This window comes from Pipistrellus kuhlii, unplaced genomic scaffold (genome assembly GCF_014108245.1).
Source record: "Pipistrellus kuhlii isolate mPipKuh1 unplaced genomic scaffold, mPipKuh1.p scaffold_m20_p_11, whole genome shotgun sequence".
Lineage (NCBI taxonomy): Eukaryota > Metazoa > Chordata > Mammalia > Chiroptera > Vespertilionidae > Pipistrellus > Pipistrellus kuhlii.
In genome coordinates this window covers 15,068,622-15,093,805 of record NW_023425416.1, presented here as the reverse complement: position 1 = coordinate 15,093,805, position 25,184 = coordinate 15,068,622, and positions in this window count along the sequence as shown.

Genomic DNA, 25,184 nt, shown 5'->3' with positions numbered 1-25,184 from the left:
GACCCTTCAGTCCACAGGCTGACACTCTAGCCACTGAGCCAAACCGGTTAGGGCCTCAGTTCCCTTCTAAATAGCTGATAACAAACCCTATTAGAAAGGGTTATTGAGAGGACTTGACAAGTTAGTATCTGTTAACTTTCCAATGAAATGCTTAAAAAGGACAGAACAGAACAAAGAACCCCACTGTGCCCAGTATTAGTTGTGATGGACAGGGCTGCCATGGTATGACTGATAAGCAAGAGAATATAAGTGTAGCCCTTGACACAGTGTAGATACTTAATAAACATTAATCCTCTCCTCGCTCATACTAAATTGGGCTGCCAGGGTCTTTATGGACTCTGTCTGAGCAGACTGAGCAGTAATTTTCGATTGGACGTATTTGCAATCTCTCCATTCTAGTCTGCAGATGGACCCTTTGAGCTGTCTTAGTCTGGGTCAGGATGCTTTTAAAATGAAGAAGCTGTTTGGCTTTCTTATTTCCATGTCAGTTCCTTGGGCTTATCGAAGTAAACATTTCCATATTTTTTTTGTTGGAGTTTTATATGGGTTAAATTTGTGCAGTGGAGCCGTGCCATGCTGGGAAATGCAAAGTCTGTAGCCATGACCACAAGCATACATAGAAGGAAAGGCACCCGGCGATCACATGAATGTTTTTCAGAAAAACAGAAACAAAAACAAGAAATAGCCAACATTTTCAAAATGGTAGCAGTCAGTGCCAAACACTTTCCAAGCGTTGGCCTTAATCCCTCTGAGGTACTGTGATCAGCTCCAGTTTACCCTTGAGGAAACTGAGGCAGCTTGTTCAAGGTGGTAGTGAATGATAAAGAGGATTTAAACACAAGTCGGGAGAATTTCGGTTTCTAACTTTTGTGTGTATGCATTTTCCTAGGAAGGAAATCATCATGAAACGACATTGATAAGCCTTAAACAGAAATTGCTGATTGATTTTAGGATGTAATATATATGTATAAAATTGATTTTTTACAGAGAGGAAGGGAGAGAGATAGTTGGAAACATCGATGAGAGAGAAGCATCGATCAGCTGCCTCCTGCACACCCCCTACTGGGGATGTGCCCGCAACCAAGGTACATGCCCTTGACCGGAATTGAACCCCGGACCCTTCAGTCTGCAGGCTGACGCTCTATCCACTGAGCCAAACCGGTCTTGGCTAGGATGTAGTTTCCTAAGTAAAGGAACTACCATCTGTTTGATTTCAGTGTGTGCTCAGGTCCTTCTATGTATTGTTTTTTATTTTTAACATTTATCCTGTGAGTTAGGGATTATCCTCTTTGGGTAAGGAAAGCAAAACTCAGAGATGTTAGGTAACTTGCCCAAGATTGCACAGCAAATGGAGATGCAGGCATTCAAACCAAGGCCTGTCTACTTTCATAGCACTCAGACTTACAGTTCTTAAGAGTGTCTATTCATACTCATTCCTGCCTTGTTTTTCCTCAAACATCCTGCTGTGCTACATGTTCGAAGGGAGTTTCTGTGTAAGATCCTGGAGACAGTCTCCTCGAGTTCTTTCTCCTGATTAAATACCCGGGGGACTCAATGTAGAAAACAAACCTCCACATCGAGAGAAGTCTCTGTCTCTGCATCTAGATTCCGTTTTCCCTCTCTTGATCTCATATATTATTTCTCTTTACAATATACATTTGTGACATGATTCTTATAGCAATGCAATAGTTTCTGCAGTTCTTTATAGTCTGAGTTGTCAGTGCCTTAAATTAGGTGGAAAAGAATTCCTTTCAAATAAGAATTTCTGACAGGGTTTGTTTGGATGTCCTTCACACAGCTGTTTACAGCTAGATTTTTCCTCAGTGCTCAGACCCGAGAGGACAGAAAGTGATATGGGAAGTCTTGTAAGGGGCCCTCATGTAGAAAATGTGCCTGAGAGAGGCCTCCGAGGATGTGGAGAGAGGCGGGATGGTGAGTGGATTGCTGGCTGTAGGATCCCATTTCTACAGAAGTGGGCTGGGGCAGGTGATCTGCACAGGAGAAGTGACATCAGAGCGCTGGATTATGGCCTCTGACCACAGATGGGAATGTTTTCTACCTATAACTGAGTGCTGGCCATGTGCCTAGTAATATGCTAAGTGCAGGTCAGGGGCTATTTGATATCCTCACGCAGCCCTGTGAGGCAGGGTCTGCTCATACCCTTATTTCACAGATGAAAACTTTTTCACTCTGAGAGGTTCAATCACTTCACCCAAAGTCTCTTAGCCAGGAAGTGGCAGAGTGGGGATTCAAACCCAGACCGCTTGGCTCAGGAAACTTGAACCTTAACCCCTTAACCACTACAGCCCTGAAGCTGATGGAAGTACTCATGCTTTTACTGCCCAGAGAGAGTCCGTTCTCTGTGCAAATGTATTCACACGTGGGTAGTTGGCAAAAGTGGACCCCACTGCAGGTCTTATTTGGTAATTATTTCCCCCCCCCTAACAATACACTTGGAAGTTTATCTTCATCTTTAAGGTAACCCCCCTCACTCCCCTCTTGCAGGTTCTCCCTGCTGCCTGGGGGGTGGGTGCGAAGAAGGGTACAAAGGTAGCAGAAAGCTCACTGTTAACAACACATGCCAAGGTCCTTTAATGACCCTCTCACATAGCCAAATCCTACTCAGCAAAAGGAGAAAAAGAACTTTCTTGGCTGTGTTTTGGAACTTCCATTAGCTTAACTGTCATCAAGAACAATCCTGAGTCAGGGCCTGTGTTACTTTTACTTCTCCTTTGCTTGGGTTCCTGCCTTTGGCTTGCTGCCATTCTCTGCATGCCACCGGCATGACGACAGGTCTCCATCGCATCCATCTCTCAAGAAAGGTGACAGGCAGTATGGGTATTTTAATGGGGAAGAATAGGGCATATGAGCTAGGAATGCATTGGCGTCCCAGCTCCAGCACTGTCGAGCTGTGTCCTTGAGCATGTCATTTAATTCAGAGCCTTGGCTTCCTCATCTGTCAAGTACAGATTCGGAGAGTGCCTCTCTCCCAGGGCCACTGTCAGGGTGGAATGAGATTGGCCTGGAAGGTGCTCAGCCCAGGGCCAAGAGAGCAGCCCCACTTCTGAGCTCTGCAGGGCCACCTGGAATCTTGTTGACGTTTCCAGCCTCTTGAAAAGGCCACCTCAGACCTCTCTGCCTCGACAAACCTCAGCACACAGGGCCTGGGGAACTCTGGGTATGCTACCTCCTGGGAAGAAGAACAAAGCTCTCCCTTTTCAAAGGCCCAGAATGATCTGGGGGAGATCTGTCTTCCTCGTCAACAGGAATTTGGCTCAGAGAGATGGGGTGCAGGAGCATTTCTCAGGGATGCGTCAGCATCTATGATTTTTTTTCTTCTTCTCTTATTCTCCAGTTGCTCCTTCCCACCAAGCTGACGGGATTTTGATCCAGCCTGGCGTGGAGGAGGAGGACTTTGGACAGGAAAGCCATCTCCTGCCATGCATTCTTGCAAGTCTTTAAGGAGAGGCCTTTGAAACTCATAAAGCCAAGCATTGATCCTTGTATTTGTTATGTTCTATTTCAAAATAGTTTCCTGCCATGGCTGCATGGCTTTGTTTTATGGAGAATGCTAAGCAACTCAATGCCCTTGGCAACCTGGCTGTGCAGTTTGGTTGTTTTATTTTTTATTTATTTTTATTTTTTTATTTTTTTAAATTGGAATTCTTAAAAAAAAAAATATATATATATATATATATATATATATATATATATATATATATATTGATTTTTTACAGAGAGGAAGAGAGAGGGATAGAGAGTTAGAAACATCGATGAGAGAGAATTATTGATCAGCTGCCTCTTGCATATCCCCTACTGGGGATGTGCCCACAACCAAGGTACATGCCCTTGACCGGAATTGAACCTGGGACCTTTCAGTCTGCAGTTGGACGCTCTATCCACTGAGCCAAACCGGTTTCGGCAGTTTGGCTGTTTTAGAGTCTTGGTGGAGCACAACCACCAGGGCCTGTAAGCTCTGCAGTCCTTGGCTCCCAGGACAGTGTCTGTCTGGTATGCAGGAGGCACCTGTGTTTGCCTGTTGAATGACAGCCCAGCACACCCAAGGGGTATTCTGCTCTAACTTGTTAAATTATATTTTTAAAGTCCTTGGTAGTTTTTGAGCATAGAAGAGATTATTCATAAGTAACTTTGATTTTTAAGTTAATCTTTGATTTATTAAAATTAGAATTAAAAAATAAAACTTGAATTCCTTAAGCATTTAAGTTTAGGATACAAATCTTATTACAGTCATGCACTCTTCATGACAGGGATACTTTCTGAGAAATGCGTCTTTGGGCAGTTTTGTCAGGAGAACATCACAGGGTTCACTTACTCAAACCTAGATGGTCTAGCCCAGTGGTTGGCAAACTCATTGGTCAACAGAGCCAAATATCAACGGTACAATGATTAAATTTTTTTTTTTGAGAACCAAATTTTTTAAACTTCTTCTGAAGCCACTTCTTCAAAATAGACTCGCCCAGGCTGTGGTATATTGTGCAAGAGCCACACTCAAGGGGCCAAAGAGCCGCATGTGGCTCGAGAGCCACAGTTTGCCAACCACAGGTCTAGCTTGTACTCTGTACGTATTATACTATACTTTTGTACAACCGGCAGCAAAATAGGTTTGTTTACACCAGCATTACCACAAATGTGCATAATGCAGTGAGATCGGACTTTATGATAGTTACAATGTCTCTAGGTGATACAAATTTTCAGCTCTATTAAATCTCATGGGACCACAATGGTATATGCAGTCTGATGTTGACTAAAACACTGTTATGTGGCACATGACTGTATGTGCAATGACGAACATTCGCTGTGATGTTAGCTTTTCATGTGCAGTAGATGCACTGCTTTTCAGTAATTTTGCTCATCCCCATTAGCCTGAATGGCAAATCATAGGTGGGAACCAACAGAAAAATATGAATTTCAGAATTTAGTTAAGACCTTAGAGATCATCCATATATATTTTTTTAAGTAAGTAAAGAAGATAGGAATCCTAAGAGGATAGTAGTAGCTTTATCCTAGATCACACAGGCAGTTGATGGAAAGGCAGTCATGAAATATAGTCAGGACGCTAGGCCAGTGTGGCTCGATGGTTGGGCATTGACCTATGAACAAGGAGGTTATGGTTTGATTTCTGGTCAAGGCACATGCCCAGGTTGTGGGCTCGATCCCCAGTGAAGGGCATGCAGGAGGCAGCTGATCAATGATTTTCATCATCGATGTTTCTATTTCTCTCTCCCTTTCTGAAATCAATAAAACTATATTGGAAAAAAAGACCACAAAGAGAAATGTAGTCAGGATGATTGGGGGGAAACTGTGCAGAGGAGAAAAAGGAAAGAGAGGATGATTGTTTAGGACGGCATGGTCATTTAATTTAAAAATAAATGCGGTAATGTTTAAGACTCTCAAATGTGGTGTATTAATATTTTTTAGGTTAAGAAATCTGTGCATTTTGGGCATTTATATTTTGGCATATTTCAACTTACAGTGTTTAAGAGAATTTGGCCTAATGGAGCAGGAGTTCATCCTTATGATTCTAATTTTAAATGTGTGCTTGATTTAGACTTGTGATTTTAAGTTTAAATTTTAATAAGTTTATTACAGAATTGAATAATTTAATAGAACTAAAGATTTACCATATTTATAAGTATTAGATTTATAAGAGTTATTTAAGTATTCAGGAAGGTTTTGTTAAGTCAGATAATTGCAGTACTCAAAAGGACATTGAACACATTAAAGTTATAAAAGCAATTTAAAAGGAGTTTAGCCAAGTTTGTAAATGAAACCAAACATTTATCAAAGGCCTCTTAAAAATGACTTTTATAACTTGCTGGGATTCTGAACAAAATACGAATATAGAATATGCTAAGGAATACACACACACTAATACAACAGTTAGAACTAGCACACAAATGCAGCAAGGTTGTAGGATACAAGATCAATATATCAAAATCAGTTGTATTTGGATCAGGAAGCAATTAAAAATTAAAACATGAAATTAAGAATATAATTCCATTCATAACAGTATCAAAAATATTAAAATACTTAGGAATACATTTTAAAGAGGAAATTCAGGATGTGCACACTGGAAATGATAAAACTTTGCTGAAGAAAGAAGATTTAAGTAAATGGAGAGACATGCCATGTCCATGGATTGGAAGACACAATATTGTTAAGATGTCAATTATCTTCAAATGGATCTATAGCTACAACGCAATTATTGTCAAAATTCCAGCATGCTTTTTGAGGACAGAAGTGACAAGCAGATCTTAAACTCTATAAGGAAATGCAAACAGTTGTGAAAAATAAAATGTCATCTCCCAACTTCAAAAACATAACTATTAAGTTATACTTACCAATACAGTGTGATATTGGCATACACACACACACACACACACACACACACACTCTCTAAAGGAACAGAATTGAGAATCCAGAAATAAATCCTTATACAGTATCCAGAGCTAATTGATTTATTTTTATTTTATAGGATGCCAAGCTAATTTACTCAGGAATGGATACTCTATTCAACAGTGGTGCTGGCATAATAATCAGATATCCATAATGCAAAAAGATAGACTTAGAATTTGACCTCTTACCATATGCAAAAACCACTTGGTGCGGCCACTTTGGAAACATTTTGGCTGTGTTCTCAAAAAAGATAAACATAAAACTACTATATACCACGTGATTCCTCTCCTACGTAGAGAAATGAAAACATAAGCCCGCATGAAAACTTGCACACACAAATGCTCATGACCATGTTATCCATTATAGCTCCAAACTCGAACAGCCTAAATGCCCATCAGCTGGTAAATGGATAGACAAAACATGAGGTATTCACACAATGGAACACTATTCGGCAATAAAAAACAACAACCAACTACTAACATGCTAATAATGAGTGAACCTCAAAAACATTATGGTAAATGAAAGAAGCCAGACAGAAAAACCGCCTAGAGCCTGATCTCATTTATATGAAATGCCCAGAAATATGGAGACAGAAACTAGATTAGTGTTTGCTTGGGGCTCAGAGTATAAACAGGGATTAAATGTAAGTGGGCACGAGGGATCTTATTGGAGGATGAAAATGTTTTGGAACTGATTTATGGTGGTGGCTTACCGCTTGGTAAAGTTACTGAACTGTACACTGGAGAGAATGCATGCTATATGAAATATACCCCAATAAGGGGTGAAAGAAAAAGCATGCGGCTTCGGGCAGGTAACTCACTTCTCTATGCTTTGGCTTCCTCTGTAAAGTGGGGAACAGGGAAAGTACCTCACGGTCACTGAGCAGATCAAGTGAGAACATATGTACCCTGTGTTTAAAGTGACAGTGTCTATCATATAGTAACCACTCTGAGAAGGATTGGTTTCTATGATTATATTTTTTCACATTAAAAAAAATAAGTTTAATGTAGGTGGCTCATTTCATAAAGAATTTCACAGACACTTGAGACCATGAGTAACTACACGTTGAGCGGGTCAACTCCTAGCACTCCCATGCAGACATGGCCAGACCCCTCCCACCATCCCCATGGTGTGCACAGATGCCCATCTCAGTCAGGGGACTTCAAAGGACCTGAGTAGCACGAGTTAATTCAAAACAAAGCTTTTAGGAAGCAGCATTATATATATATATATATATATATATATATATATATATATATATATATATATATATATATATCAGAAAGGAAGGAAGAGGGAGAGATAGAATTATGTCTGATGAGAAAGAATCATGGATCGGCTGCCCTCAGCACGGGCCCTCACTGGAGATTGAGCCCACAACCGGACATGTGCCCTTGACCCGAATCGAATCTGGGACCCTACAGTTCACAGGCCAACACTCTATCCACTGAGCCAAACCAGCCAGGGCTAAAGCAGCATGGTTTAGTGCAGAAGGTTCTCGCAGCTCTGAGAAGGGGGGCCCCTCGGGTCACCTCCCCGAGCTCCTTCTTCAAGGGGCCTTCCCACTGACCTCAGGCTGGCAACCGCTCAGCAGAGCTGGCTGCAAACGGAGGGGCACGGTTACAGCCAAGTGCTTTTTGCTTTCCTACCTGATTTGGGTTTTGTCCCAGTGGCACCTAACTGTCCTGACAGCCCCCCTGGGCCACTGGCCTGCCTGGCCAGGCAGAGTCAAAAGGGCCATGGTCAGGGAGGGAAGGGGAGAACTTGGGGTGAAGCAGCATCGGCCCCATGTCCTGTCCCCCATCTCTGCCTGTTGTCCCTGCAGAATTATTCAGAGTGCCCTCCCACTTGCCAAGGAGGCCCACGATGGCCACTGAGTGACACAGCCACCCCGTCCCCCTCCCTGCAGAAGGCCAGAGGAAGGGTCTGGACAGACTCTGGCTCGGGAGTGTGTTCTCTGTGACCCAAAGCCCCTCAGGACCACCGGCCCTTTGCTCTGTCCTGGCCAGCGTCCCTGCCGACATTCATTTCTGCTTTTCACTCCCCAGCTGCTGTAATAGCCCCCAGGGCAGGAGCAAAGGGGCGGCCTGGCCCCTCGCCCAGAGATCCAGCCCTGGGCCACCCCTGGATTCCGAGTGGTGCTTTAAACACAGGTGTGCCCATGTTTCATGGTGCACTCTCAGCGTGTGGAGACTTCCGACATCTGCTCCAGACACACGTCCCAATTCTGTGTTCCCTCAAAGGAACAGACCAAAAGCAGCCCCCACAGCCAGGAAGGAACTGAGGTGCCTCCCAGAAATCCACATGTGAAGGGGCCTGACATTCCCCGACCTGCTCAGGAGGAAGACGGATCTGCCCTGGGCCGGACCCCAGTCTACCACCTGCTGGGGCCCTGACTCCCCGCTGGACTGAGCCTGCAGGGTTCCACTGTGACCCTGAAGACTGGCTAGGACTCAAGACCCCAATATCTCTCAGGGTGCAGAGCGGATGAAGGTCTGTAGGCTGTGCTCCACGGATAGCCCCGTGGCAGTGTGGAGCCCGACCCTTCCCTAAGGCTGAGCAGGGGCTGGGGGCAGGGGACAGGCCTGGAGGGCCTCTCTAGATTTGGTCCTGGGCAGCATACTCTTTTGGGGCGGGGGCGGGGAACCCCTAAACCCTAAACCACTGGAGATGCCAATGTCCTGAAAAATGGATGGGGGCACAGAGGCTCTCCAAGTAAAGACAGGTGGGCACGATCTGCGTTGGGGCCCCGCAGCTGCGTCTGTGCACTAAAGTGGCAGCCCGTCCCTCTCCTGACAGAGACCCAGCTACCCGACTGACGCACCAGGGCCCTGATCTACCTCGTCAAGAAGAGGCTGGTCGCAGGCTTCGGGCCCACTGGTCACAGTAACCGAGCTCGGTCCAGGCCCTGGGTACTCGCTTGCACACGGAGACTGGAGCGCCAGCCCCGGCCGCCCGCCAGCGGCGGGTCACGTGGACGCCGCAGACCAGCAGCTCCTGGTGCAGGCGGAAGTCCCCGCCCGAGGCCCAGCGGCGGCACCACCACCTCCACCTCCACCACCACCAGCAGCAGCAGCAGCAGCACCGCCACCACCACCAGCACCACCACCACCACCAGCACCACCGCCACCAGCACCGCCACCGCCACCGCCACCGCCAACGCCACCGCCACCGCCAGCGCCACCGCCACCACCACCACCACCGCCTCCACCACCACCACCGCCACCGCCACCGCCAGCACCACCGCCACCACCAGCACCACCACCACCAGCACCGCCACCAGCACCACCGCCACCGCCACCGCCACGGCCACCGCCACCGCCACCGCCAGCGCCACCGCCACCACCACCACCACCGCCTCCACCACCACCACCACCACCAGCACCACCGCCACCACCAGCACCACCGCCACCACCACCACCAGCACCGCCACCGCCACCGCCACCGCCACCGCCAACGCCACCGCCACCGCCACCGCCAGCGCCACCGCCACCGCCAGCGCCACCGCCACCGCCACCACCACCACCACCAGCACCACCACCGCCACCGCCACAGCTTGAGCTGGACGCGCAGCAGGACGCACGCCCAGGTAGGAGCTGTCCCAGCGCGGCCGTGAGGAGGCTGCAGCTGAAGTAGAGCGGGATGCGGATGAAGCCATAGAGCCAGCCGCCCGCCCGCACACTTCCAAGCTGTACTAGGGTGCACGCCCTGCGGGAGCTGCACAGGGGCCGCAGGCCGCAGTGTGGGCAGGCGGCGTGCAGGCAGGCGGCGTGCGGGCAGGCGGTGTATGGGTTGGTGCTGTGTGCAGGCTGGAGGTGTGCGGGCTGGTGCTGTGTGCAGGCTGGAGGTGTGCGGGCTGGTGCTCTGTGCAGGCTGGAGGTGTGCGGGCTGGTGTTGTGTGCAGGCTAGAGGTGTGCGGGCTGGTGCTGTGTGCAGGCTAGAGGTGTGCGGGCCGGTGCTGTGCGGGCCGGGGAAGGAGCGCACCCACCTTGGGATGGGCACGACCCGCGTTGGGGCCTCCGTGCTGGCTGGCAGCAAAGGCAGCGTCCAGGTGGTGGGCAGCATCCTGGGCACTTAGGCCTGGAGCCCGCAGTGGAGCCGCGGGGGAGGCGGGGGCCATGCCTGTAGGCGAGGGCAGCGGCCGGCCGGTGTGTCAACGGGACAGGGGCCCACAGGCCGGGCCACGAGGAGAGAAGCCCCGCAGGTGGCGCTAGTTATGCAGTGACTGCCATGTGCAGGTGGCCTGCATCTTGGATGTTTCGGCCCCGAGTACGTCGTTGGCCTCTATGATTGTTTTGAAACACCAGGACAAAGGTCTGAAAGAATAAGAAAAGTTTTTCTTTTATGGGCAATACTGACATATTAAAAACCCCTTGAAAAGATACGGGGGACGTTAAGTGCATTTTACTAAGTAAAAGAAGCCAATCTGAAAAGGCTACATACAGGCTGTGTGATTCCGAGTATATGGCTTTCCAGGAAAGGCAGAACTCTGGAGATGGCAGAACCACGGTGGTTGTCAGGGGCTGGAGCAGGGAGCAGGAGGCTAAGATGAACAAGTCTTTAGGGCAGTGAAAGTACTGTGTATGAAACTATAAAAATAGGTCCATGGTATTGCTAATTAGTCCAAACCCACAGAATGTACGACACCAGCGGTGAACCTGTGGGTTTTGGGTAATAATGATGTGTCTGTGTAGGTTCATCAGCCCACATGAGTGTGTCCCTCATGGAGGAAGTTGGTAATGGGGGAGGCTGTGTGTATTTGAGGACTATGTGGGAATTCTTCCAACCTTCCACCCGTTTTTGCTGTGAACCTAAAGCTATTCTGAAAAGGTCATTTTTATAAAAACAATTAAAAATAAAACCAAACCCAACTTATTTCTTTTCCAACCTGAAATTGTCTATCTGTAGCACAGAACAGCTGGTAGGAAAGAAAAAGAAAAATGTATAGAAAGCATAAAATTTGGCTTCCCAGGTCGAATAGGCAAACATTCATTTTAAGGGATAATGAAACTAGGAAGATTTATTATTTCTATTTATGAAGTTCCAACTCAGTAGAGATGGAAGATTTTCTTAGCCAAATTAAACATCAATCAAGACACAATAAATATATTTTTTAAATTTAATATATAAGGAGGTAATATTTAAGTAGATTTGTAGGATTCCAGAGTCAAAACTACACATCTGATATCCCCATTCCCTCTACCTTGTCTCCTTCCCACTATAGGTAATTTTTTTTCTTAGTTTTTGCATTATCCTTTTTTAATTTCTTCCCTCCCCCTTTCTCAGGAATAGGTAACAATACATCCTGTTGACTGTGCCATTCTTTTGTTCCAGTGGCATGTCACTCACTCCACGGTGTAGACACCACGGTTTATTCAGCCAGTGTCTTAATGATGATCATTTGGGTTGTTTCCAGGTTTTTGCTATTATACTTACTGCTGCAATGTGTCGCCATGCAGTTGCAAGCTCTGACCATTCCTTGGCATCTGAATAAGTTTGTCCTTTCTTTGGCAAGGCAGGCTAGTAGCGATGGCTTACGTAACCGATCCAGTACTGTTTGTGAAGATATTCCGTTTGGGCTACCTGTTGGTTTGAATCCCTTTGGGAGTGTTCACTTTTCTAAGCTCCTAAAATATTTTGGAAACAAGTCCTTGATAGTCAATGCCATTTCTTACTAACCGTTATATGTAAATATTGACTTGTTTAATGCCTGCCACCAAATGGTTTAATTATTTTTAATTAGTATTTCTGGGGGTTTTTCTGTTCCATTGTGACAACTCTGTGAACAGACTTTCACTTGTTCAAGTGTGGGAATTTGGGGTCTAACAAAATTTACCAGGTCAGATGTCAGGTATTTGGAGTTTGACAGAGCCCTTAGATATAGTTTGCAAAAACTTTCAAATGTCTTGAGTCTTTTACAAACATTTATATTTTTCGCTTTGCACATGTTATTTGTGTTTACTGAAGAAACATTAGAAGTGCAGACAAGCAGAATGAAAAAAACAAGACAAAAAACTGCCTGTAATCCCAACCTCCAGAGATAACCAATGTTAGCATTTGGATGCATATCCTTTTAGACTTTTACAATGAACATAAACAGCTTCCCTCCCCGAACACACATGCACATGTGATTTCTCCCTCTCTTATCCTAGCGGGGAGGAAGAGAGCACAAGTAGGTTTATAGTGTGAGCATGTAAAACACAGAGTTTATTCTTGTATTATGTATTAATTATTGTAGTATTTTCCATATGAACAATTGTAAACCTGTACTTGCCCCACCTTGTATATGTCTTTCAAGGGAAATCTCATCTTTTCTATTTATTGGAATTTATCCTTTCACTTTGCTGTTTGCTTTACACACCACATAGATTTTTTTTTTCTCTTTCCCCATCAAAGTTAACTCTTTGTATTTCTCTCTATAATGTTTATCGTAGGAGTGGAAAATCAAATTGTGTTTTACTTTCTGGACACATAAACTGAAAGGCCCCAAGATTTGTTTTCCATGGTTTTCTAAGTCCTTGCCCTTCCCTCTGTGTGTATGCCCAGGGGCAGTTTACTGACTCCTAAGGGGAGATAAGTATATGAGACAGGTATTGGAGAGGTTGGTTATGCAGAAATGAAAGCCAAGCAGATTCTCCCTGATCATTGTTCTGCTATTCAAAAGATTTGTTGGAAAAAATGAATTTTTGCAAGGGCTTTCTGTGATCATGATTGTCTGTACCTTATTCTAACTACTAACACTGAATATAATTAAAACCTGGAAATATCTTTATAACAACCTGTTATATCTTTATAACAACAGATATCTGCATGTTTTAGAATCATGTACCAGAAATAATACTTGATACTGAACTGAATTTGAAACATTCTATATGGATGGATTTTGACATTTTGCACACCAGAGTTGTGTGTAAAGGGTACAGGGGGGTGGGGGTGGGGGGCATTTTCCCTGGCCATTGGTCACGGGGATCAAGGGCCACATTAAAGTAATGTTATTATGCTTTGTTACTATTTTTTTAGGGAGACATATGAAAAAATAAAACTACCCAATTATTTATTTAACAAATGGAAACAGAAAACTTTTTTCATAATATGTTAAGATTTAAAATATGGCCGAAACCAATTTAGCTCAGTGGATAGAGCATCGGGTCTGCAGACTGGAAGATCCCAGGTTCAATTCCGGTCGAGAGCATGTACATTGGTTGTGGACACATCCCCGGTGGGGGGTATGCAGGAGGCAGCTGGTCAGTGTTTCTTTTTCACCGATGTTTCTAGCTCTCTATCCCTCTCCCTTCCTCTCTGTAAAATAAATAAATAAATAAATAAATAAATAAATAAATAAATAAATAAAAAATAAATAAATAAAAAATATTAAAAAATAAAATAAAATATGCTCTTATGTCATGTTATAGTCAGTTAATCAGGCAGTAAAAGGATGGTGAGATAGATGTAGACAGAAGTGGAGAGTAGACCAGGAAAAGTAAAGAGGACAGGGAAGAAGGGAAAAGGTTGGGAGACGTCCTCTAACCACCATCCCCCCAAAGTGGGACAGGATCACGTGCACATTAAAAGGCGCTGCTTAAGAGAGTTATTTGGACTCACGGACCACTGTTTTGGAGGGCAATGTCTATCCAATGTTTAAGTTCCTAACTCTGAACCAGCATCAGTTTTCTGCAGTAGCACTGCTGGGTATCTATACACAGAACTACTCATGGAAGCATGCGAGGATGTTTACTGCAGCATGTTTATAACAGCAAAAAAACTATAGGCAATTTAAATATTGAGCAGTAAGAAACTGGTTAAATAGATAAGAGGTCACTCCTTTAATGGAATTCTAGGCAATCACTGAAAAGAATAAGGTTGATTTTTATACATATGTGATAAAGTGTAAGATCCATGTTCACAATATGATGTATAGTAGAAACCCAATTTTGTAAAATACAAAAGTATAGCAAAAACAGTTTAGATAGATACATGCTAAACTGCCGATAGTTTTGGATGGGAACGTTTGAATTGTTACAATGATATTTATTCGTTTTTGAGAAGATGAAATAATTTGTTTGCTTGAATGCCTACAGGAGAGATTTCACAACTGAGGTTGAGTTGTTCCGAGTTCCAGGAAAACCCAAACAGATTCAGTTTTGGTTCTTAATGTAAATATCTGTGTTTTCCGATGGTCTTAGGCTCTAGAACAGCGGTTCTCAACCTGAAGGTCACGCCCCAGGTTAATAACTGCTAGTAGGGTCGGGAAACACAGATATTTACATTATGATTCATAATGGTAGCAAAATTACAGTTATGAAGGAGCAATGAAAATTTGTGGTTGGGCGTCACCACAACATGAGGAACTCTATTAAAGGGTCGAGGCATTAAAAAGGTTGAGAACCACTGTTTTAATATATTTCATTGATTTTTTACAGAGAGGAGGAGAGAGGAATAGAGAGCTAGAAACGTCAATGAGAGAGAAACATCGACCAGCTGCCTCTTGCACACCCCCTACTGGGGATGTGCCCGCAACCAATGTACATGCCCTTGAGCGGAATCGAACCTGGGACCTTTCAGTCCGCAGACAGATGGTCTACCGCTGAGCCAAACCGGTTTCAGCGAGATCCACTGTTTTAGAGAGATTCAGAATGAAGTTCCCATTTTTCTAGGCTTCATTTTATTTGTATATGCTACCCATGTAGCATAGAAAGCAATTTGATATATGGAATTGGAGGTAGACAAAATCACCTAAGATTTCATACTTGGCCATTACAGCTTATGTGCTGTGTCTGTATGCAAAAGCATATTTTGTTCATTTTTTCTCCTCTCTTATGGAGGCTCAAGTACTTATCTGACAATTTATATTAGTCACTAAGGCGGCCCTGAACAGGTATCTGCTCTTTTCCTGAATATAGACACTTAATTTTTAAATGCCTTACACCATTTTGGAACATGAAATTTTTTTTTTTAATGAAGCAACTTTTGACACGTTAAGTTTATTCCAAGAGACGATATTAAGCCGTGTCATGTGCCTGTTCTCTTGAGTAGATTTAATGTACTTCCACATTCTTAAAACGTTTTTATAATAGCTTCATAATTGCGAGTGATGTTTTTGAAATGTGTTGCCTTCTCAAAAAAAGAATGCCTCTGACTTGCAGTGTTCATGTGAATTTTGCTAGTTCCTTAATGCATTAGCTTCAGCAGCCTTTGGGAAGAAAAGGCCAAGCTGCACACACAGCCAGGTCAGAGCCGAAGTGAGGAAAGCCAGGCAGAGTCGACACATGGCTATCATTCATGGCCAGGTGGAGGCTGCTGTTTCTGGTCATACTGGGAAATCATGACAAACGAAACAGTATTAAACGAACACATGAAATGCACAGAGAAGATGGTAACATATGGGTTTCATTTCTAATTAAAAAAAAAATTTTTTTTTTTTTTGTTAATCATCACCCAAGGATATTTTTCCATTGATTTTTAGAGAGAGTGGAAGGGAGAGAGGAAGACAGAGAAAACATCAATGTAAGACATGAGAGAGACATATCGATTGGTTGCCTCCTGCATGTACGCCCAACCCAGGCCTGAAGCCTGAAACTGAGATACATGCCTTTGACCAGAATGGAACCTGCAGACCCAAAGCTCTATCCACCTAGCAAAATGAACTAGGGCAATGGTCGGTAAACTACAGCTCGCGAGCCACATGCAGCTCTTTGACCCCTTTAGTGTGGCTCCTCCACAATATACCACGGCCTGGTCGAGTCTATTTGGAAGAAGTGGCATTCGAAGAAGTTTAAGTTTAAAAAATTTGGCTCTCAAAAGAAATTTTAATCATTGTACTGTTGATATTTGGCTCTGTTGACTAATGAGTTTGCCAACAACTGAACTAGGGCAATATGGGTTCCATTTTTAGATGCTTGTTTCCTTACCAGCTCTAGGGTTTTATTCCTGTCCCTGTGGGGCCCCACTTTAGTGTAGACACCTTAGTCCTCGCCCCTGGCCAGGCTTCTGATTGGCCTGTTTGTGTGAATGTGGATGTCCTGCCTATTCATGAACTTGAGACATGCTCAGGGATAGGCGGCTCAGCAGGTGTGCGTGAGTGTTCTCACGATGCTGTCAGTGTCCTTCTGCAAGGCCGCCAGCTCCTCCTCTCTTGTTTGTTGCCCCTGAGATGCCCTGGCAGCCTGAGGCTTGCAGCAGGCACCCTGATTTGCAGTTTCCAGGGCAGCTCAGTTCCTCAGGCAGTGAGGGTCATGTCATAACTGACCAATTCATTCTCTTTCCTTTAGAAAATTAGGGAAGTTTTTATTGAGGTAAAATACCTTACAACAGGACTTTTAATCTAATAGACTATCTCTTAATCTTGTGTTTGCTAAATAATAAATGGCTCACTGCTCACACTATTCAGTGATTACTAATGCCTCATTTGCATGTGAAATTAATATTCCATGTGGTTGGTTCGATCATTTAAGCCTAAGTCAACAGGAAGAGGCAAGTTGCTTTGAGCAGAAGTTTGGCTTACAATGGAATGAACTATTGGCTCAGTATCAGTACTTTGGTGTTCTTGTGGCCAGTGCTGGAGGCATGCAATAGAGCAAATATTTTATTTTGGGGTAGTTCCTTTGCAATAATAGACTTGTTCTCGGTGTAAAGTGTCATGAAGATCATGATCATTCTATCACTCAAATATTTTTTAGATTCTTATTGTGTACATACCACTGGGCCCAGAGCACCAACCATTCTAATGGTTGTTAGCTAAGCAGTAAAAAAGTAAAAATAAAAATCTTAACTCCGCTTTAACATGGAATTGTTTTCTAGATCCCAAGCACAGGCTACTGTCAATGTTTTAAAATCTCGGGTTGCTTGATATTTGTCAGCACTTTATAGTGAGCCACCTAACCAAAAGGTTTTCCCCTGAATCTTTGGTTCATCATCATTTATGATTATCAACTATGACTAAGTTCATCATCAGCATTCTGTTTATAAGCAAAGAATATTTTGTAGGGAATTCCAAAGCTCAGTTTATTAATATAAGACTATGAAGATTAATATTTGTTCCTTACCACATTGCAGTGGACTCTCATAAATATTTTAAGAGTAGAATCTGACAGCTTGGGAAGTGTGTCAGAGAAACTCCAGCTTGAGTGTCCTGCCAATAGTGTCCTTAAATGATACTGCTGTTATTTTCCTTCTTTTGGTGGTGATATTGAGGAGGACACTTCTAGTTCTGATGCGGGCCATGTACCAAACAAGGTAGGCAATATTTTGTTAGGATAACTGCAGGGTTAATTTTCTTTTTTTTAAAATAAAATATATTTTATTGATTTTTTTATAGAGAAGAGGGAAGAGGGATACAGAGTTAGAAACATCGATGAGAGAGAAACATCGATCAGCTACCTCCTGCACAGCCCCCACTGGAGAGGTGCTCTCAACCAAGGTACATGCCCTTGAGCGGAATCGAACCTGGGACCTTTTAGTCCACAGGTCAACACTCTATCCACTGAGCCAAACCGGTTTCGGCAACTGTAGGGTTAATTTTCCCTCTACTCTTCTGAGTTCTTGGCTGGGACCCCGGTAATAAAAAACAAATTGATAAGAGAAAAACAAACATGTTTATTCACTAACATGTATAGCTCATGTATACATGGGAGATGCTCAGGGAAAATGAGCAATATAATTACACGGGTCCTTTAAAGAAGGAGAGGGAGGTGGAAGAGGAGGTCAGAGAGATGGCAGCAGGAGCAAGACTTGGGCTGGTTTGCTGGCTTTGGAGATGGAGGAAGGGGCCACAAGCCAAGGACTGTGAGTGGGCTCTAGAGACTGGAGAAAGGCAAGGAAATGGATTCTCCCCTAGAGCCTCTAAGGAATGCAGCCCGTTGAAACCCATGTCAGACTTCTCATCTCTAGCACTGTAAGATGATAAACTTGTATCATTTTAAGCCACTAAGTTTGTGGTAATTTGTTATAGCAGCAGTAAGAAATCAATACATGTTCTATGACTTTTCTAGAAGGATAGAGGCAGGAGAAGGCATTTCCTGGAAGACTATGCATGGAAACTATAGAATTACATTATCTCCTTGTCAGTATCCTCCCAAATAGCCTCAAATATTCCCGAAGGAAAGACAGAAAGCTGTAAAAGTACATTTTCTGGGAAAATATAAAGATTCATCTTTTCTATCCTATTCATAAATATGTTTGTCAATCTGTTGAGAAACTTTGTGCAGAGTAATAGGAGAAGAAGAAAACAGAAAGCACCAATTTTATCAGAAATTCACATGACCTTGGAAGAACTAAGAGTTTATGGCTAAAATATAGCAAGTATTCAGAGGAGTGATGGATGAATGCTTTTTGAACAGCTGAGGGTTGGGGATGGTATGCCAGAAAATGGCTTTTGTATGTGATGCTTTATTTGGTAAGGGGAGAAAAGAGATTAGGATTATGGATACTGTGTGCAACCTCTCTATCTTGAATCTAGGTAGGGTGTAGCCAATGTGAATAGCAAAGTTCCTAGTTTCTAAGGAAGACTATGCAATCCAAAATGCATAGTCTTTAAAAATTAGGAATTACAAAACTATCTTTGCATTAATGTGTTACTGCAAAGTTTATAAATAAACATATAAATTGATGAAAAACAATTATGAGAAATATACGTGTATATTTCAGTTCATTGAAAAAATTCTCAAAGAGTGTTAAATACAACAAAGTTGTTATCCTATTTAATAAAAGCCCAGCAACTGAATGGCAAAACGACCAGAATGACCACTCATTTAGTCGCTATGATGCGCACTGACCACTAGGGGGGCAGATGCTCAACACAGGAGCTGCTCCCTGATGGTCAGTGTGCTCCCACAGCGGGAGCACCACTCGTCTGGCTGAGATGAGTGGTGCTCCCACAGCAGGCCGATCCCCACAGGCCACACCTCCCACCAGTGCATGAATCCTGTGCACAGGGCCTCTAGTTTAGAATAACCAGCAGCTGGAACATATAGAAAAAGACAAGAATTTGGTTCAAAACAGAAAACTGTTGAAGACTGCTCAATGAACAGCCCCAAAGATCACAATTGGTAGATATTCAGCTTGACTTATTTTAGCAATCATGGATCTCCTATAAAATTTCTACAGATAAGCATCCTTTTCTATGTGCTCACATTCTGCGTTGTACAGAATTAGACTTTAAAAGCTCCTTTCTGTTAATGTTAACCTTGCCACCTGTCATTATTCTCCTCCCTTCTCCCTATCCTGGTTATCAGAAGCTAGATTCTGCTCAAGAGCTTTATATTTTCATCATTAGTAGCTGCTTTACAATAATGATGACAAAAGTTAGCTAATAATTCTGTTTATCTTCACTCCCACGAAAAGGATTTAATGTGGGTTGCAAAAACATATGCAACACAACAAGGTAAAACAAAGATGGGCAAAGTGAGGAATTTAGGGCCAATGGAAAATAAAGGTGAGAAAAAATAAGAAACTGGGAGTACAAAATGTGCTCCCTGAGCCTTTTTAAGAGTGGACCCCAAATCTGTCCCTGGCTGTCTGGCAATCTGCTCAAAGGGGAGAAAATAATCGGTCTCATGAGTCACAGGTCGGTTGGTTAGAAATAGCACAATAATTCCTGGAACTTCCCAGAGAGAAATCTCTCCTGTAAAGAGGACCCCTGTAGTTCGGAGAGCGGAGCCCTCAGTAGCACCTTCCTGGAAGAAAAAGAACAGACTCCTCGGGGCTGAGTCTTGCCGCATCCTTCAGTATGGGCCTGCCACACCCAGCACCAGCAAAATCCAGCAAAAACCCTCGACAGATGATCACAGCGATGTATTCTAGGTTCTCTATGCATTGCTGGTTTGGCCAAGGCTTAGGTTGCCTAGAGGTGGGCAAACTCATTAGTCAACAGAGCCAAATATCCACAGTACAACGGCTGAAATTTCTTTTGAGAGCCACATTGTTTAAACTTAAACTATATAGGTAGGTACATTGTTATTAATTTAATTAGGGTGCTCCTAAGCTGGCCTTTGCTAAAAACTCAAGGGGCCAAAGAGCCGCATGCGGCTTGCGAGTCGCAGTTTGCCGATGAACGGATGGGTGAGCGATCCTCTACAAACACTTTCTTCTCAGTGATCTCTGCACAAGTTCAATGTGTGTGTGTCCTTCCCGGAGCCTTAGTGAAGGGTGAGCAGTGGAAGGCATTCTCAGAGAGCTCAGGGCCTGGGAGCGAGCTTCTGGCTCCTTCTTGTGTTTGGAGCTCTCCAAGGAGAACCCTTCAGGCCCAGCAGGGGTTCTGGGAGGAAGCAAGGGGCGTGGCCTGTGTGATGTGTCACAGGGATGGGGGGCGGGGGGCAGAGTCCTGGTGCTGCTGGGTCTCAGGTTTTTCCCGGGTGGGGACAGTCCTCTCCCAGCACATGCAGTTTGGCTCTTTACCCCATTGCCTTCACCGGTGCCAGGTCTGGTGAGTCAGCGGCAGAGCAAACTCCCTCCGTGTGCCCAGGACCCAGAGTGGTGCCTAAGGGCCGTTTGAGATGTGTAAGGCCAGGGCCCTGCGCCATAAGTGATGTCTTCATTCAGGCTTCCTCCGGCGTGCAGGCCTCTCGTGGGGCCCCTGGTGCTCATCTGGCTTCCTGATCCGCTGTAAACAAAGATTGCCAGTGCCGTTCCCCCGCAGCGCAGCACCTGCCTCTTAGAACGCGGAGGCCTCAGGGGCGTGTGGGAACCTCTCCAGGCCCCAGCAGTGGCCACTCACATTTCCCCAGCGGCATCGTCCTAGGTCACTTTTGGCAGAAAGGGGAAATAATGAACATGAGCCTTTCCAAGAAGACTCCAATTCATTCTCCACACTGCAGGCGCTGTGGTCTTTCTAAAACATAAATCTCGTTAGGTCACCCAGGTGAAAGCCCATCCATGGCTTCCCTGGGCCCTTCAGGATAAAGCTGCAGGCTTGTAGCATGGCTAAGCAGATGCTCAGCTGATCTCTACAGCCCTCCCATCCCCTCTTCTCCTTCTGCCCTCCCAGCCCTCCCTCCCTCCCTTCTTTTTCTTCCTTCTTCTCCCCTCCCTCTCCCTTAATTCCCCTCCCCTCCTCTCCCCTTCCCTCCACAGCCCTTCCCCTCCTCTTCCCTCCTTTCCTCTCCCCTCTGCTACTCTTAGTGGTCCACACTCTTCAGTTCCTTGAACTTCCATATTCTCTTTCTTTCCCCAGGCCCAGACACCTGCTTTTCCATCTTCTTGGAAAACTGTTTTTACCCTTTATCCATTAGGTTGGCCTATGCCTACTTCTGTGGGGCAGGACAAAAGTAGGTTTACAGTTGTTCACACAGAAAATAATACAATAATACAATAATTAATAAATAATAAAAATAAGAATACACTCCGTGTTTCACATATTCACAGCCGTAAAACTGCTTTTGTCCACCCTGTATTTCAGGGTGTAGCCCAGAAATGAGTCCCTCCGGGGACTGGTCCTAGAGGCGCCTCTCTGGGGACTCCACAGCACCCGTTGCCGTCTCCAATGGCAGCACTGGGTTAGTTAGGAAAACGCCAGCTGCTGAGACAAAGCCAGCATTTGAGTGGCTAAGGCGACAGAATCTTCCTTCTCCCTCAGCTAAGCATCCAGTGCAGTTGCTCTGACGGTTAGACTGCTCTCTCCAGGGTGACCGAGGCCCCAAACTCTTTCCATATTGTGGCTCTGCTGTCCTCCAGGGCAGGAGGGGGACAGTAGTGGACAGGCACATCGGTTCCTTATTGTCCTGACATGGAGGCATCCTGCCTCCCTTCTGCTCCCATCCCGCTGGCATGAACGTGGGCTGCCTAACGGCCAGGGGCCGCTGCCACCCAGGGACAGTGTTGTACTGTGGAAAGAGGGTCACACAAGCTCCCGAAGGGCCTTATTTTAACTGTCTGTGACCCAACTAGACTCTGTGAGTTGGATGAGGGGAAAGAAGGTGATGTCACTGCTCACGGTTACATCGCTTTGCCAGCACCCTGCCTGGTCCTGGGGTGCAGCGACTGCCCTGTGAGTCAGAGCCCTCAGTGCTGGCCGGTGGGAGGGAGAGGGTCACTAGGCTGTGGTCCTCGTGAAGCCCGCCCCCACGTGTGAGTGCTGGGAGGAGGCAGCCAGCAGGCACACAGGGCTTCCTCGCTGCTGCTGGCAGGCAAGCCTCCTGCAAGGAGTCACTCACCTCCTCAGAAAGGCATTCATTGCAAACAGAGAGGCTCCGGAACCACAGGTGCCCAGGAGGGCACGGACCTGCTCGTGGATGGTGAGGCCTCCTGATGGAATACGTGTGTGTGGCACTTTGTGGAGCAGAGAGATGTGCTCCTGTGAGATGTGCTCCTGCTAGAACTGGCACCGCAGCTCACCGCACATCTGGCACCTGCCTCTGTGTTCCAGGAGATGGGTGTTGAATGCATTTCCCCCTCTTTATAAGCCAGCTACGTCTTTAAAGTGTCTCTTCACAGGCAGTGTGTGTGTGTGTGTGTGTGTTGGTGAGAGTTTATAATAGTGAGAAGGCAATCATGGATCAGATTGTCTGGGTAGAAAAGAAGGAATGAATAGACGTGATGTGTAATTGGCTTAAGAAATTGGGGAAATATTCATGATCTGAAGCCATGTGTTTTAGCTCTGAAAAGCCCAAGGTAAGATAGTCGTGCTTCGACTTGAGAAGTTGGGGCCTTCTGCTTTACAGTTTGGCCCAAAGTGACCCAAGGTAATGATACAGATGCCTACACCGGTGTCCCATCCCCCACAGCCCTATGTTGGCAGGAGGCCTGTACTCCTCTCTCTGAGGCCCCTTTCTCCTGATAAGTCCAAGAGCCCAGGGGGTCTGTACACGTTGCCTCTGGTGCCACAGCAGGAAACAGGGAGTCCTGTGGGCCTGGGCAGCCCCCTGCCTGTTGCAGGGCCTGGTGCAGGCTGAGGGGCAAGTTGGCTATCTCTGGTCTTGCTGCCTTTCTCAGGGTTTGTGGGAAGGAGGAAGCCTCCCTTCTCCCTTGCCAGTGGTCCACTCAGCTGTGGGCACTGCAGGCCAGCAGCAGGTAGTCAGGTTACAGCCCTCTAGTGAGATGACTGAGCTCCTGGAGGTGAAATGTCCATCTCCATGAGAGCCAGGGCAGGGCAGAACAGCCTTGTTTGAGACCCAAGAGCCTGGGCCCGGTTCTGTGGACCCTCAGGGTCAAGCTGATGGTAATTTCACTGACTCTCTCAGCCCACAGCTCTGGTTATGGCCACTCCAGGCCTAACTATGTGCCTATGACTTTGAACCTCAAAGATGATGTTCATGGTTTTTTCCTTTCGAAGGACCCAGGATATCCCACCCCTTCCCAAGGACCTCCTCTGAACCATGGGTTCCTACATGCCTTACCATAAATAACAATCATGGACATTTATGGGTGCTTACCATGTATAGGCATGGTTTTAAGTCTTATATGGATTAGCTCATTTAATCTTCACATACACTCTATAAAATAGGCCTTTATATCATCCTCATTTTATGTAGGAGGAAATTAAAGTATAGACAGAGTAATTGACCCAAATTATACAGTGTCCATGTCTGGCTTTTAGCCTACTCCACTGGACCTTACTGCTGTCATTATTAAAAATGTGAAAAATGAAAAAGTTTAAAAAATATGAAGCAAGTCTTGCCAACCCCCACATAATCATGCTTTATCAGAAGTGCATCCTTTCAAACCTTTTTCCAGCTTTACAAACATACCCATGTGCTTCTAAAAAACTGGAATCATTTCTGCAAAATAAGGAGTGAAATATGTTTTTTAGAAAAGTATTTTGCAAGAAAGTTCAATCTCTCTGTCCTGGGCACCTCACTATGTTTATAATTCAGAGTGGTTTTCACTGACCACCTTAGTGAAAGTAGCACCCCTGCTATAGACGGGAAGTTTTGACACCCCCCTCCCCCCCCCCAAAAAAAAAAAATTTATGAGTTGAAATCCTAATCTGCAAGGCTTATTCCACATCCAGGGTTTCTGGTTCATAGACTTGGCTGTGGCTGTGGCAGAGGGAGCTCTGAGGGTTTCCTCTCAGCCACGGAACGCTTGGCCTAACAGCGACACACAGCATTTCTGCTCTTGGCTCGTTGGCCAGAACTGGTCATGTGTTCCTGCCCAACTGCTGAGGATCAGGAAGTATAATCGTACTTTGTGCTGAGAAGGTGGAGAGCCAGAATATTCGGTGACGAGTATGGAGTATTAATAGCCACCATTTATTGAGCAACTCTGTACAGATTGAATGTCTGTGTCTCTCTCCCCCCACCCCCCCTCCCGCCACACCCGCCCAATTCATATATAGAAACCTAACCTCCAAGGGGATGGCTGTAGGCGGTGGGGCCTTTGGGAGGCGGTTAGGCCATTAGGTACTAGGGTGTAGCCCTCAGTATGGGATTACAAAAGAGCGTCCTTAGTAAAGGGACCCCAGTGGGCTCTCTCCCCCCTCTTGCCATTGAGGACTCTGAGAAAATAGCTGTCTATGAACCAGAAGCAGGTTCCCACCAGACAGTGAATCAGCGGGTGCCTTGATCTCAGGCTGCCCAGCCTCTGAAACTGTGAGAAATAAACGTTCGTTGCGTAAGCCACCCAGTCTGTAGTACGTTATAGCAGCCTGAACGGACTGTGTGTGCAGTGCAGTCACACACACAGAACCACAGGCTCCCCACGAGTCCCTGTGTTTATTGCACGTCCGAGAAGGGTGTTACTGTGGCTCCATTGCTTGGGCTCCGCATGCCAGGAGAGGGAAGCGTGTGCCCCGTAAGGCACTGTATCAAGCCAGGTACCGCTCTCCTCTCTTCGCC